Raw genomic sequence first — 17,485 nt, forward strand, 5'->3', positions numbered from 1 at the left:
ACATCAATAATGTTAAAAATGCCCATGGAAGTACCTGGCATATATTCCTAGCGTAGGAACAAACAAAAAACGATAGACAATACTTATTAAAAAGGAAATATCATTAAATAAAACATGAATACTTCTACTAAAAACAAGAAATAACATACCTAACCAAATGGATAAACTAGATGGTAGAAATGTATATAAACACACAAATATGTGTAACCTAACATTATATGTATATACATAATTTGTTTGTAATGATGTAAAAAAAAATATGCATAAAAATCATCATTATTACCCATCTGAAGAAAGAAAAAGTAATAGTGTGGAGAACTTTGGAAGTGACATTTGTGGACTACATATAGAAAAAGATGGTATTTTAACATAAACTGAAAATTCTGTTTTATAGGTTAATTTCTCAAATGGTATTAAGGATCCAACATACCACTTAGTATAGACCTAAAATGGGTGGAAAATACCTATGAAAAGTTGTTTATAGCAATGAGCTCATTCATTATAAGCATGACAAAGGTTTGACTAGCACATGCAAACGTATAGGCAATATATGCAAAGTTATATATGCAGAAATATAAATGAAGTGGGAAAGAAAGGAGGAATTTGTATACTCCTTCAACATAATAACAATGAAGAAAAAGCAGAGGGAAGAAGGGAAATATATGCACTTAACCCTTCATAAGCATGTTATATGATAAATCAATGTAGGAATGGTGCCAAGTCCCAATCAGAGTTTAAACCAGAGGGAATTCTTGTTTTTAAGGTGAAAATCCAATATAATTCACGTTTATCCAGACGTTCCACTCTGTTACCACCTCTGACTGGGCTTGGCACATGTTCTATCCCCATATAATTGAAAGTATCAATGCTACCCATTTTATAATTGGTAAAATGGTATGACACCGGATGAATAAGGACTCCTTTTTTTTTTTTTTATAACTTGTATTTTATTATACATAAATGCATGATATACATAGAAAAAAAATACATCAGGTGCATATTTAGCATATCATAAACAATAACAAAGTCATAATAAACTCACGTAGTTTTTCGAGCCCTACTTAACCACGTGAGTGAGAATTTTCATTCGTACTGTAAGGTATTGGGGTAAATAATAATTATTATAAATAATAAAGAAAAAGAAAAAAAAAAAAAGGGGGGGGAGGGGGTGAGGCGAAGGAGAGAGGGAAGGGGGGGATCTGAGGATAAAGATACATCTGTTTCCAGGAGGCAACGCGGCGCCGTGAAGGTTGTGGATCAGCTAACGCGGTCCTTCCGCAGTATAAATGAATGGGTATAGGGAGTGTGATGTTCTCGTTGCAAGATTGGCTTTTATGCCCCCGAGGGAGAACGCATTTAGAACTATTAAAGCCAAATTGTGTTACGCTCTACCCCAGGGATGTCTGTTTGGGCAAGCCAGGGAGCCCATACTTTTAGATAATTGTCGCAAGTGTCATTAACTAAGCTCGTTAAATTTTCCATCTGGCAGATAAACCAAATACGATTCCGAATTTTTGGGATAATTGGGATTTCGGGGCGTTTCCATAATGCTGCGATCTCGCACCGTGTAGCTAGAGCAAAATGTGCAATAAGTTTATTGTGTGATTTTGATAGGCCCTTTATGGGTCTGTTCATAAGAAACAGCCAAGTGTCTGGGGGAATAGTGAGATCAAATATTCTCTGGATCCAATTTCTGATCTTTTCCCATATCGGGGATATCTTCGGGCAGGACCACAGCATATGTAACAAGTCAGCCGTTCCTCCACATTGTTTAGGGCACAATGGGGAGGACCCTGGTATAAATTTAGAAAGTTTGAGTGGGGTGAGGTACCACCTCATGAGAACCTTATATGCGTTCTCCTTCAGTGTGGTGCATATCGAGCTTTTCGCGGCTCCCAGGAATATAGTAGTCCAATCTTCGCTGTCTAGGGTTTCCCCCAAATCTCTCTCCCATTGGGTGCAGAATGAAGGTGGTTGTAGCTTTGAGGCTGCAGGCTCGACCACCTCTCCGTAAATTGTAGAAATGAGTCCCTTAGTGTCGGTTTCTGCCCGACAGAGCTTTTCAAAATTCGTCAATGGGGGGAATGGGGCGAATTTATTATAGAATGATCTGAGCTGGAAGTATTTATAGAATTCAGCGTGGGGGATGTCTTTTTCTAATCTGAGATGGTCAAAAGATTTAATTTTTAGATCATATCCCTCCAGATCTTTGAGTCTTTCATAGCCTTTTTGTTTCCAAATTGTGTGAGTGTAACCAATAAGACCAGGCGCAAAGCTAGGATTGTTCCAAATGGGTGACATCAGAGAACTTCTTGAGGTGAGTGAGTTTTTTAATCTTGAAGCTTCCCAAACAGATATGGAGTTAGTCATTGAGCTAAGTGGTAAAATAGTGTTTTTCCTTGAGGTTTTAGGTAGCCAAATTAAGTTGTTAAGCTCTATAGGGGAGCAGGCCGCGGGTTCGAGCTCTACCCATCTTTTTAATTTGGGGTCAGAATGCCATTGTATGATCTGACTTAATTGAGCCGCATTAAAATATGACAACAGGCAGGGTACCGCTAGGCCACCAGCTGAGGTAGGTATTTTCATAGTTAATTTATTTACTCTCGTTTTTTTACCTCCCCAGATAAAATTCGATATTTCAGACTGAAGTGAGAGTATGTCCTTCAGTTTGAGTGGCACAGGTAATGTCTGGAAGAGGTATAAGATACGAGGAAGTAGATTCATCTTAACGCTGTGAATCTTTCCGATCCAAGAGATTTTCTTGGAAGACCATCTGATGAGGTCTTGTTTTAGAGTCCGAATCAGTTTGGGATAATTTGCTTTGTAGATGTTTTTTGCATCTTTGGTGATGTGGATCCCTAAGTATTTAATTGAATTCTTTTGCCAATTAAAATTGAAATTTAGCTTCAGTAGTTTCTCTAAATGTCTAGGGAGGTTGATATTCAGAGCTTCAGATTTGGATTGATTGATCTTGAAACCTGAAACCTTAGAGAATTTATCTAGTAGGTCAAACAGGTTAGGTAATGAAGTAAGGGGTTTGGAGATAATTAATAGGATATCATTAGCATACAGGGCCGCTTTATGTGTTTGGGAGTAAACGTTTAACCCTGAGATATCCGGACTATCTCGAATTCGTGCCGCGAGGGGTTCGATACATAGGGCGAACAGGAGGGGAGATAAAGGGCAACCCTGTCTTGTGCCACTCTGGATTTGAAAAGGGACTGAGGGGAAGCCCTGATGTATGACCCTGGCGGTTGGGCCTGAGTATAGTGACATAATCGCTGTACTCACCCGATTTCCGAAGCCAAATGCCACGAGCGTCTCTTTTAAGTATGGCCAGTCTATCCTATCAAAAGCTTTTTCTGCATCCAGACTTAATAGCATGCTTTGCGTGTTATTTTTGTTAGCCAATTCCAACAGATCAATAAATCGTTGGGTGTTATCCGCAGCCTGCCGTCCCTTAACAAAACCGACCTGATCTGGGTGTATTAGTCTGGGTAGGATAAGACTTAATCTATTGGCCAGTAATTTAGCATATAATTTAATATCAGTATTGATTAGAGATATTGGCCTATAGCTTTTACAATTTAGCGGGTCCTTGCCAGGTTTATGTATAAGCGATATAGACGCTCGTAACATGTCCTCGGGAATAGGGGCTCCTGCTAAGATAGCATTAAACAATTGGAGCAGCCTCGGGGCAAGTAACTCGGAAAATTTCTTATAGTAGAGCCCAGAAAACCCATCAGGGCCTGGTGCCTTTGATGGTTTAAGTTCCTTTATGGCCTGCGACACTTCTTCCAATGTGAAGTCAGCGCCCAGAGCTTCTCTGTCTTGCTCTGTCAACCTCTCAAGTTTTGAGCTGGCTAAGAAATTTCTCAATGCTCTGCTTGTGTTATTATTATGTGCCACTTTCTTTCCATCGTAAAGGGAACCATAAAATGAACCGAATTCTTCTACTATTTTTTTGGGGTTGGCTGTAACTGTGCCCGATTTTAAGCGTATACCTTGGATATTAAACTTAGATTGCCTATCTTTCAAAGCCCGAGCCAGCATCGTATCCGGCCTGTTTGCTTTTTCGTAAAATTTCCTCTTAGACCAACATAAAGAATTATCTGCCCGGGAAGTCAATAGCATATTTAATTCAATTTTTGTGTCTTTTAGTTCCTGAGTCAGGATTGGGTCTGGGGTGTTCTTATGATTTGATTGCAGGGTATGCAATTTGGATTGAAGCGTCAGAATTTTGGAGTCTCTTAATTTTTTCCTACTGGCCGTGGTGGAGATTAGTATGCCCCTTAAAGTTGCTTTGTGAGCCTCCCATAATACTATATGGGACTCTACAGTGCCTGTGTTTAACTCGTAAAATTGAGCTATTTCTTGACCAATTGTGTTGCATATGTCAGGTATTTTGAGAATAGATTCATTAAGTTTCCAGTTTGCGCCTGATCGATTGGTCTGAATATTGTTGCACCAAAGCTCGATTGGTGCATGGTCAGACCATGAAATATCATTTATCTTTGTATGTGTGACCTTAGGAACCAGGTGGCACGAAACGAAGAGGTGATCGATCCTGCTGTATGATGTGTGCGGGTGGGAGTAGAAAGTATAATCGCTAGATGTAGGGTGGAGTTCCCTCCAAATATCAACGAGGTGATTGCCTTTTAAGGCACTGCGTAGGGCACCTTGGGCTTTTTTGTTATCTGAGTCGCCTCCTCTTGATCTATCTAAGGTAGATTGTAGAGTAATGTTAAAATCTCCAGCTACTATGATGTGCTCCTTGGCTACTGATTGTAACAAGAGGGAGAATCTATCAAAGAAAGATGCCTCTTGAACGCAGGGTGCATATACAGAGGCTAGTGTGATGGGCTGCTCATGAATTGTTCCAGTTATGATAATAAAACGACCTTCTGCGTCTTTTTTGATTGTCTGGGCCACGAAAGGTACGGTATTGTGAAATAAAATGGCTACCCCTCTTTTTTTGACTGCTGCTGAGGCCGTATAGAACTGGGAGAAACCTTTGTCTAGATACCTAGGGGAGTTGTTCCTACTGAAGTGTGTCTCCTGCAGGAACAACACCTTTGCCTTTTTTCTCCTATAATCTGTGAAGGCCAGTTTTCTTTTGGTCGGACTATTAAAGCCCTTCACATTATGTGAGATTAATGTTAGCGCCATATCCTATGGTGTAGGAGGTGATATGTAGAGTGATCTGTATACTTACATTTGGTGCTGTTCTCATGGTTTCCTGAAGATGTTTCTATATCTGTCACATCGCCACGGGGAACCCGCCGGGAACAATGCGTCCTGGGTGGGGGGAGGTGAGGGAGAGGGCAGGGGTAGGTAGACAAGACAAGGAAAATAACGAGAGGTGTAGAACGAGGGTGGGGAAAAATGGGAAGGGTGAGAAGAACGAAAAATAAATAAATAACAAGAAAAAAACAAAATGCAAGAGTACATCTCGGGAGCCCCCGAGAGTAGCTCCTGCGCCCAGAGGGTGGGTCGTGTGGCTTCTTCACGAAGATGAGCCAGTCTCCAAACGTGGAGGATGACAACCCTGGGTCTTGTAATCGGGCCCTTAAAACTGGGGACCGAAAGGGGGGCCACATGTTCGAAGGTGAGTGGCTCCCCCAGCACCATTCAATAATGTGTGAACTTTGTAATTGTGACTAAACATATGTCAGTGACATTAGTATAGTAAAATAACATAATAATAATAAAACCTGAGAACTATGACAAACCTTAGGCCAAAACATATAATGTGTCCCCTAAATCTCCTGCCTTGTATCTCCTTATTGCATAGTGATCTTTCTAGTAAGGGGATATAGCAATATGTTGCTTAGGGACATGTCGGATATAGTGCACGTTCGATTCATATGTTTAAAGTACCCTGTCATATTTAACATATAGTTATTATATAAATCATAATTACCACAACCAACAATAGCCATGTATATATACATAGCATTTGCACAGTGTGGTATATATACTTATAATTTATATCTTGTATATATACTTTAATTAACATGAATATCAACTATAGCATATCTAAAACGTGCCTAAAATCTACTATGTTTATAATTTATAAATAGAACTTATACCTAACTTATATCCCCTTGATTAACTTATTTGTCTGATTCAACCTCTTTATCAGCTTCTCGTCTTTTCATTGTTATATAATACCCGTTATGTGGTAAAGTATAGCACACGATATTACTGTATAATATAAAATCCTATTCATGAGATCACAAACGTTTATATAATAATATACCAATTAATGTGTCTAATGATATACAACACCGTATATAAGCATTGATATATATATAATTAATATGGGGTAATATGTTTAGAGTGATTTTTAGTGACTTAGGGCAATTTAATAATATTATATACTGTAATAATATACCATAGTGTATCGTATATGATATACTACAGTACTACCACAATTTCACAATAATACTACATTAAGACATTACAATACAATATAGTACAATATAATGACATCATGATATTACTCCTGTAGGAAGATTTTATAATGATGATATAATTTTTAATTATTGGGCTGAAAGGTATACTATGGGGAAGTATCAGGGGCTGTGTATTAATGTGAACAGTGTCAACTTTATTAATTTTGACGGTTTTAGGTTAATTGGAGGGAGAGATGTTGTTGTCTCATCTCTCCTCCAATTCTGTTTTGTCCCGGCAACTCGGAGACGGCCATCTTCCACAACTTGAGCCCTGCGTCATGACGTCACAAGGGAGGCGCCCGAGATCTCGCGATAGCCGGACGCTCAGCGGTGACGTCACGTCTCAAGCGCGCGAAAGCCATTATACTTCCCGCTCGAGACCGGTGAGGACCTCTACAAGATGGCTGCCGCTCCGAAGTTGGGTGTAGGCTCGCTCCGACTGAAGGCCCTCTCCTCGATCTCTCAGCCGGCTGAAAAGTCTCGGGCAAGTCTGTATGTGTGTCGAAAGGCTCCGGAACCCTCGGTGAATGCAGGTATCCAGCTCACAGTCGGGATACAGTCCATGTCAGGTAGAGGTGGAGGTTCTTGTTAGGACTTATGGTGTAGTATTTATTGGGGATTTGAATTATATATTTTATTGGGATTAATTGTCGAAGACTACGCCGCCTTGGTGTTTGTTCGGGCAGCTCCCACTTGACTCCAGATGGGCGCGGTAGACACTGAGCTCTCTGTGGATGGGCAGGGAGGGCTTTGGAAGGAACTTGTAATTCCGAGGCCAGTCAGAAATCCCTCTCCATCTTCAATCCTTCATAGGGTGTGCGCCACGCCATTTTTGATGGACATGAGGGTGCATGGGAACAGCCATCTGTATTTTGTGTTGTTTTCCCTCAAAATTTTTGTTATGGGGGTGAATGTCTTTCGTTTGGCCAGGGTGGCCGGGGATAAATCCTGGTATATTTGGAGTTTGATTCCTTCAAACTCTAGGGAGCTATCTTCCCTGGCAATTCTGCAGACTGCTTCTTTTGTGCGGAAGTGGTAGAAGCGGGCCACTATGTCTCTGGGGGGGTCTCCTTTTTGGGGTTTGCTTCGGAGGGTTCTATGGCAGCGGTCCAGGCGGATTTCGGACTCTGGTTTGTCCGGGAAGACAGATTCTAACCAGCTGTTGGTAAAGTCCTCCAGGTCCATTATGGATTCAGGTACCCCCCTCAGTCTTATGTTGCAGCGCCTGTCCCGGTTTTCGGCGTCTTCCACTTTGTCCTCTAGCAGTTTGATTTTGTCCTGCATTATGGAGATTTGATCTGAATTTTGAGTGACTGCTGAGGCTGTTTCGTCTGCATGTTTCTCTAGAGAGTCCGTTCGTTCCCCTAACGCATCAACCTCCTTTTTTAAAGCCCAAAGTTCGGTTCTAAAGAACTTTTGCATCTGGGCACAGAATTCTTTTAAATCCTTACGGCGGACCATTTCTTCATCTCGGCCGTCATCAATGGAGGGATCGCTGTCGGGGTCCATACTGTTTGTCAGCGCGTTAAGCTCCGGTTTCTCCGAGGGGGTTACCCCTTTTTTTTTTAAGTAGGTAGATACCGGCTGGCTCTTCGCCCGTGTAGTTTTGCCTGCTGTCATCCTCAGAGGTTTATGTCACAGGCAGTATGTTTATATTTATAATTTGATTAGTTTTTATTACATAAATTTGCGTTAATGGTGCCGATGGGAGCGGAGCTCAGTAGTCAGGGCTCCTATCTCCTCACCATCGCGCATGCGCCTCATCAAGGTCCCCTTTTTTGATGAGTCCCATATGCTCCCTGATGCGTACCTTCAGGGCCCTGGTGGTGCGGCCTACATACTGTTTGCCACATCCGCAATTCAAAACATCAATTACGAATTTGGTATCACACTTGATGAAGGACGCAACAGGGAACTCACATCCGGTGACAAATGACTTAATGTTCCTAGGCAATCCTTCAGGGACCTGACACCCTTCTTCTTAGAAGAATTCGAACCTGCTTCTTTGTAGGTGGGGGATCAATGAGACAGGGAAGCTGATGTGTCTTATAGACCTTTAGTTCCAATCAAGAGTTGATTGGAACACCCTAGCAGACCTGGAAGCTTGGGAAAGTGGTCTCCTGGGCCTTGAAGAGTGAGGGAGTTAACTTCTTCATATCCCTCACAGTCCTATTTATCAAAAATATCCCAATATGTGTCTCTCTGCCTCTAACTCTATCACCTTGATGTTACCTGTGGTGTTCACATTCTTTTCTGTCTTTATAAATGATCTTCAAATAGTTTGTAAGACAAATTCTATGCACATGTATGCTGACGATACTATTTTATATGCAAGAAGCTCCAGCCTCTTCAACCTTGAAAATGTACTGTAATCTGATTTCTCAAAGGTCACAAACTGAATCACTCAAAACAAATATGTATTAAACACTGACAAAATAGCAACTATGGTATTTGGGACTAATGCAACATTTCTAAAACTTCAAACGATAGTTTGAATGATAGAGCTACTGATCAGAGACAAAACTAAAACACTAATCTAACCTCAGTTACTAGATTTAAAAAATATATATATTTGGGCTTATGGCTGGAATCCCATCAAAAGTTTGTTTTGAATATTTGCACACTGTTGCTGACAGCCAAATTCTATACCAAACTGGGAGTACTTTATAGACATAAATCTTACCTGAGCCACTCAGATAGTGCTTTGCACAGCAGATGCCAAGGCAAATTACTGAATATTGGGGTATATTGCATGGCACAGCACCCCAAATTCACCTCAGCAAACTTTACGTTCTATACAAGTTGATATGCCATTTTATGTCATTATGCCTCTACAACACCTATCATGAAATGTTAACATGGTTATCCCTTGAGTGCAGACACAAGGTCCATTGTTCCTGTCTTATTATCAACTACTTTCTTAACACGTTACCCAATTAACTGAGCTGGCTTTTCACCCCTGCTGTACTGTATCACTTAAAATTATCTTCCAGAAGCCTGCTTATGGTTTCAATGTTCAATAAAGAAACAGCTCTCCCTTCTTTCTCTTACGGAGCTCCTCACTTCTGGGACAATTTATCTGAGTTTCACAAAAACCCCACCTATATAAAGACCTCTCACAACTTGGCTGATACATAATTCAAACATGTTTGTAATGGTAATATATACTGCTGTCATAATATTCTGTACCCAGGACATATTTGAAAACAAGAGGTAGTTCTCAATTTATTTTTTTCTGTAAACTACATAATAAATAAACAAATGTATTAGCATGCTGATTTCATGACAATCTTGGTGTTATGCTCTCTTTCCCTACTCCTTGATAGTAGCTGAATAGAGCATTTCTCCCCTTGAGCAAGGACACTGGATAAACTATTCTACTTATGACGGAACATATCTATACACGTTAACATAGCCAAATTATCAATTTCAACCGCCTGTAAAACCTTTGTGAGAGTTCTCCTGACAGCTTCTACCTCACACTTTTTTTATTTATTTATTAAATAGCCTGTGAAAACTTAACGCTGTGAGATTTCCTCTTTTATATTCTAAATTTGCATATTTCCTACTTCCTACTCCTTTATACACTAAATTCCTTATATCACTTTCTTGTGATCAGTCTGGACTTTTGAGTAACTCATTACTGCAAACTACAAGGTATCATTTTTGGGCAATATTTCCACTTACCATTCGAACAAAATTCCATTTGTGAACTAAAATCCAAAATCCGACCAAACACTGTATATACAGTTAATAATATATCATAATACAGACCTGTTATTTGGTTGCATTCATGAACTGTGACACTATAATTCCTCCAGTCATGGTAGAGAAATACAGAAACCCTTCGAGAAAACAGGGCTGTCAGAAGCTTAAATGTCAGTGAAGTAAGTGATTTGTTTTGCTAAAGGGATTAGTTAGAGGTGTGAAATCTTTGACTGTAAATGAATTGCAAAAAGCATCTGCAAAAATTATCATTTGTACCCGTGTAACAGACCAGAGTAAAATGAGCATGAATCACAGGGAGTGGGGGAGATGAAAAGGCAGCGTAAATATCACAAATCATGGAATGTTGCTCGTATGGAGCCCCGGAAATAAGTCACACATAGAGCTGGATTTAATGTGGGCTCCAACCTACGTAATGGGAGCAAAATTGAACACATTGATGAGATTTTTATTTTCTTTACTAGTAATGGTCTAATTCCCCTTAACAACACACAGTGGAGGTGTTGGACCCTTTGGAAGCAAAGGGGTAAAGGAGTATCTGCATATGGTTACATATATACAGTTAATTAGCTTATTCTATATCCGCTGAAGCAGTCGATTGGACAGTTTTAAGACAAAATTCCCAATTTACTTTAATGGGGAATTTTGGCCAAGAACAGCCCACAGATTTACTGTATTTTCACAAGGGGATAAAGGCTATAACTCCCAAACATGTTGTTTCCTTTGAAGGTTAGAACTAGCCCATTATTTGTTTTCTACCTCTACTTTAAACTCTTTGCAATTTATACAAACAGCTAGCATTATCACAGTAAGCCTATGTTTATTTATAGGAGTGGGTTAAACATACACCCCCCACATCCCCAAATGCACATTGCCCTTAAAGACCTACAGTGCTAGCCATGCCTGCCATTTATTATCATTTACTTACAAGGCAGTAACACATTCCGTAGCACAGTACAGTACAGACGAGAGACAACAACATTTCATCAGAGATGTTGACCTCTGAGGATCAAAATCTGTAAGATTTGGGTGTTCTTGACCAAAAAATTGCATTTTAATTGGACAATTCTGACATCAATATGACTCATTTTAAGTCTATGAAACCTGAGCTAAATCTCCATGAGACGGACTCCAAATCAGTGGGACTCACAGAAAATGACAGGTCTGTAATATAACATGCAAAATATTAGTAAAGTTGGGTTACGAATGATGCTCCCAAATCACATGTATGCTCTGTGTGAATAATCAGATCGCTCCATAAATGTTCAGGGTGCTGTATAAATGTCCCCAATAAGGCAGTCCATGCACAAAATAACCCACGGGAGATAGGAGCCTAATGACGTCCTCCTGACAACCACAATAAATGGCCCTAATACTTTGCTCCCAAGGGAATAATATATTATGTAATCAATAGTACAGCATACAGTAGGTACAGTAATATAGTACAGGGTTATTGCCCATTATCTGCCAGTATGCTGCCAGGACAGTCCAGTCCAGTCACCCCAGGGCGTGCAATCCTTGAAGGTAAAGCCAGAAGATATGGGTAGAAGCAGGAGCACAGCCAGGATCCAGGATGAAAAAAAAAGGATTCCAGGGCAACTCCAGATATAGATTAATTTATTTAGTGTAGCTCACAATGGAAGGTGAAAAAAAATGCACCTATGTGTTTATCAAGGTGTGAGTTACATATAAAAAATAAACACTTTTATAATTTACCTTTTCGTGCCACTCATTGCCAGGCGTGACGTCATCGGCGTGCGCCCCAGAAACAGGTCATGCTGACGAAAGGTCAGCCCCATAGGCCCGGAGTGTAAGCTGACCAAAAATAAAAAAACTTTAATCAGTCCCTAAATGGACAAACATAGCAAAAACAGGAATAAAACAATGAAAACATAAACAATAAATTAAAAACATGTACTGTATATAACACTGTCAGACTTATAGATACTTGAAATAATATGCATAGATGATGATAGAAAATGGTGAAATGAAAGGCAAAAAGAAAAATAGACAATAGCACATTATCAATTAGCATATTAGCACATTAGCATAGATAATATTATATGCATGTAGCAAAACAGAACTAATTCTTAAAGCAGAAAAGAAAATCTGCACGCAGTTGGAAGCTGCAGACTGATCCAAACAATTGCTGAAAGGGTGGTGCTCACAGGGAATATATGCACAGTGAGTAAGAGGAAAGAAAGAATCCCTTTAGTGTGGCACTAGAAGAAATACACCCTAATTAAAACTTTGGCTGGTCTCACAATAGACTGGTCGCAATAGAGCTTATAACAGTGTACATTTATATACTAAGTGAGGTGTGCAGTGGCTGTTTCAACTCAGCCACCATTATATTCAGCCTCACTGCTCCATTCAGCAGTTAAGCACATTCACCTGCTCTTACCTCTTTCCATTGCTTTGGTTATAGGGGTCCAGATATATGTACCTATACCTATTTAGTATAGAGATCACCCACATTCTAGGGTTTATTAAGTATTAATAGAGAGGTATTTATATATAATTACACCTCCACTAAACACCCTATCACAACTCTCCGTCTTTTAATTATTATTTGTATGTTTGTTTTATATATGTGGTTTCTCCAAACAATTTATTTTAATCAGTTATAATAAAGTTAAGTTTTAATTAGGGTGTATTTCTTCTAATTCTTAAAGCCATTTATATACCCAAGTGCATATTTAATCCAGTCTAATCAGTGATATAGAGTCGTCCTCCTGATCTAACAAAAGACTATAAGACTATGAGCAATTCAAATGCAAATGTTATAATAAGCACATATTAGATACCCAAAGGATATATAGGAAAAAAATAGAACATGAGGTTGGGATATAATCCATTATGGTATATAGAGAATTGATTGACAGCCAAAATAAAAAGCTAAAAACCCATAACTATATAATAATAGTAATTAAAGAACATAATTAATGCTGGTAACCCATCACGCAACCTGCATGAAATACTGGGAATCCCGACATACCCACTTACAACAGAAACATAAAACCAGTTTAAATGATAGCGCACATCTTGGCAAATAATAAAAAAATCACAAAGTATATTTAAATAATATAAACATACAAAAATATGAAATACATTAATTAATATATAGGAAATATAAATAATATTATTATGCCAATATTGAACATCCCTAAAGAAAAGAATAAAAGGGAGGGGGGGCGAGATAAAGAAAAGAAGGGGGGAAAAGTGGAAGGGAGGAAAAAAAGAGGCAAAAAAGAAAAAAGAAGGGGAATGCAATGCCCTATTGACTACAGATGCAGCGGCTGTTATTCGAACATTTAACGGAGCCGTTTTCGTGAACTCTGCTGTATTCCACGCGGCATTCACTTTTTTATTCTTCCGGGAACGCTGCCGTGAATGCCGCCAATCACACCAATCACACCTGTGTTTACCGCGGTTGATTTCTTTGAATTACCTGGTTTATGATTTCTTTGGGTGCAATCCTTTGCATATTCGCCTGGTGGCAGAAATGAATGAATTGTAATGTGTACAGTACTATGCTACTGTGTCAATTTGCAAGTGTTTAAAAAAAAGATAAAAACCAAGTCTACAGTACCACAGTGGTCCATTGTGAATCGACCTTGGTCCTTGAAGACGCTGAATACATTCAGAATAAAAACCTCTTGAACACAATGCTGTGGGCTTTTTTCTACATTCTTATCCCTGCACAATTTCTGACTTGACTGGACACCATGTGTACACCGTACACGTATAAAAAACCTGACTGTAGTTATGCATTTTTAATATGTTCTGCAATTAATGCTGCAACAGATAAGATGGCGACTTTATCATAACTATATGAATATTTCATTTCAAACTATGATTATTACAAATTTTCACCTGACGTTCGTGGGTGGAAGCGTTCAGTAAGGCAAACCTAAACTAATCATCATTGTTTTTTTCGCATTGCCCCTCCTACCGGAGATACAAGAGGGTATTGGTGTGCGATTCCAGATTTATACACTATGTTTGATCATGGCAATTGCAAGAGGAGAAAGGTCGGGTTGAATCCATATAAGATTTGTCTATCCCAATCCAGCAATGTGCCAGCGCGGCACCAGCACCGGCTTACAATAATGGTCCAACCGTCAATGAAAACCTAGTGAATGGCAATCCTTGATTCCTGTCCCTGCCACATTAGCTGCAAAATTTCCAGCCTGATTTCCAACCAGATTACACGTACCAGCATGCTTACCAACATGAATACCAGCTTCATCAGCTGTAAACTACAGGTGTAGCAGGCCAGCTGTCACCTGCAAACTACTATGCAGACTACAAGAGTGACAGTGGCTCATCTCCACCCATTTGGCAAAGTTTATAATGAAGGTAAATATAATGTACAGTACTACAGTATACTGTATTTCACTACACAGTACAGTATTAAGTTTTTTAATTATTCTATTTTTTAAAAACAACATGTGCCTCAATACAATATGCAGACAGACAAGTGATTAGCTACAGTAAACTGCAGATCGTCTGTTCTCCTTTAACCAATCGCTTTGCTCAGGGTTATTTCATTCAATTCTTGCACAGCATAATTGAAAATGTAATCCTGCAATACGATTGACTGAGCAGTTACTACAGTAGATACAATTGGTGAACTGCTATGGAGAGGGCGGGGCTCAATAGCCAGAGCCTATCAGAATGGGAAGGGGGCTGTCACTTTGGAAATGCTTCCTACAGTACATTAGAAACATTACAAATGTCTTTCAAACCTTTTTCTTTTTTTTTTAAATGCAACAAGTTTGTTCTCATAGTACAGATGTTCAAGATATTCAGCACTCCTCGTTGAAAGGGAAGATTAGAGATAAAAGAGAAAAGTACAATAGTGAAGTACGTTCATAACATCTGATCCATAAGTAGAAGTGGTGAGATTTGCACACCGCATCTCTTACCGGTTATTAAAAAAAAAATGTCCAAATGAGACATACAGCACAGTACAGTACAGCACAGTACAGTACTTTACTGTACACGCATGCGCATACAGGTAAAAGAAAAACAGTAGTACTGTTGCAAAAGTTGAAAGCATTGAATAATAAATAATACATACTGTAAAGAATAAAAGATATACATTTTTATTTTTGGTGTTTATAAGAAAAGTTGTGATGATGACATTACTGTACAATGTAAAAAAAAGATTTGAATATTAAATGTAACGGATTTTCTGACCTGGCCTGACCCACCCAATCTCACATTGGCCCCTGTGGTCTAACCAGTCCCCATTACATGGTCGTGTCTGGTGGTGCACCTATTGACAACAGGACTCCTGAGTCTCCCGCATGATGGTGTGTGGGGATTTGCCAACCCAGACAGGCAGCTGAGGGTGTGTGCTGAGTCCTACCTAGATCCAGTGCAGCACCTCCACCTCATCAGGATCCCAGCGTCCGCTTGTGGATGAATCTGATGAGGAACTCCTCTGTGGTGCAGCCCCCTGTGTAATCACTCCACACTTACACACGAGGGTATCTTTTATCAGAGTCATCTTTATTGGTACGGTGGACCAACTGCCCTCCACAATGGGGTGTCTTCAGCCCTCCATTGTTCACCGTACTTCCCTTTGAAAGGTAATGTCCTTCTAATGTAGGGATTCCCTATCCCCGCAGGGATATCTATTCTGTGCCAGGTCCCTGGTCACAGTCTCCTCATTCAGCTACTATAACATAACCACTTAGCAAACTACTTCTCCTCCTCCTAATCACTTGGCAACTCCTTCTCTCAACTAACTTTTGAATCAGTGCTGTGCCTTATGTATCCTCTGGGGGCTGACACAACTCTGACATCACCAACCAGGGAGTCAGAACCTGTGACCACTCCCATCCATACATAGGGCACCTCACTAGGGTGTGAGGGCAAACCTCCATGATTACTGCTGGCATGCCCATAACTTACCAGGCCTTACTGTCAGCAGGAGAGATGACTGCAACCATTTTACAGCATGGTTACATAAAAAAGCAGCATACTGTACAGTATAAGGTTTTCTATAAAGCTCACAATTGTTCTATCAATAAAAATGGCACTGTCACTAAATGTCTATTTGGCAAACAATGCGCAAGTGTTACGCCGATGCTCGCCACAAACCGGGACCGGACCGCGGGGCTGAGGTGGGGTTATATAATCACCGACCTTAGTCCACGCAGACTGATCCGGAGTGCGCAGTTCGTAGTCGTACCTTGCAGGGTCAGGATTGGAGAAGGCAGCATCGTCGTTAATGAAGCAGGCGTTCGGCAACAGGAAGTCAGGAGTTCCCCGTTTCAGCTAAGGAGCGTGAGCGCGGGGGTGGCTTCTGCGGGAGGAGCGGCCTCGGCCCATGACGCTGATCTCAGCAGGAGGAGACAGCAGGCTGGCTGAAGTTCACCGCAGGGCAGCGTCGGGAAGAACCAACGCTTCAGCGCAGAAATCCAAGGCAGGCCACTGCAAGAGGATAGCATCAGGCCGCAGGAAAGGAAGGGTAGCCACTGCTAGGAGGGAATGCAGCAGGTACCAGTGCTGGCAACAACGCTTCAGAACAGACGTTCAGGACAGGCCACTGCAGGGGGATAGCAGCAGGCCGCAGGAACAGAAAGGGTAGCCACTGCTAGGAGGGAATGCAGCAGGTACCAGTGCTGGCAACAACGCTTCAGCACGGACGTCCAGGAACAGGCCTCTGGATACTCAGGAACTTGGAAGGTAAGAACGCTAGGAGAGAGGCCTGGGGTGGTTTGTGGCAGAGACAGTAACATAGAGGTAGGAATGGTTATGCTCGGCACTGGTTCAGTGCCGACGCCTAGAATATAAAGGGCGGAGATCCAATCACAGTAGGAGGGTGTGTGAGTATTCCTCCAATGATGTAGCACAGGGCAGAAGCTGCAATGAGAGGCCGCACATGTGCCATAGATTGCCAGGGAAAGCTTGCAACAGCATAAGTCTGCAAGGAAATAGTCAAAGCCAGTAGTGGATTCCTTACAGCAAGCAACTTTTTAAAAAAGCGATATTGGGGGTCCATCCAAATCCCTTTTTTTGTCTTTTTCCGCTTGATGTCAAAGTTTCTTTTCTGGGGAAAAACAAAAAAATATGCTATTATTGCCGATATTGCGCATGCGTCAAGTCGCGTCATTGGGAATTAAAGCAATATCCTACGTCTGTGTCTGAAGGATGAGAACAAACTTCTGATTGGCTCTGACTCTTCAGCCCCACCCTCTCCCTACATTTTTAAGCTGGAGTAGCGTCACGTACTTTGACGGCCAATCAAATCATTCTTCAAAGTGCACTCAACAGAGAAACATCCC

Source organism: Ascaphus truei, chromosome 5, assembly GCF_040206685.1.
Source record: "Ascaphus truei isolate aAscTru1 chromosome 5, aAscTru1.hap1, whole genome shotgun sequence".
NCBI lineage: Eukaryota > Metazoa > Chordata > Amphibia > Anura > Ascaphidae > Ascaphus > Ascaphus truei.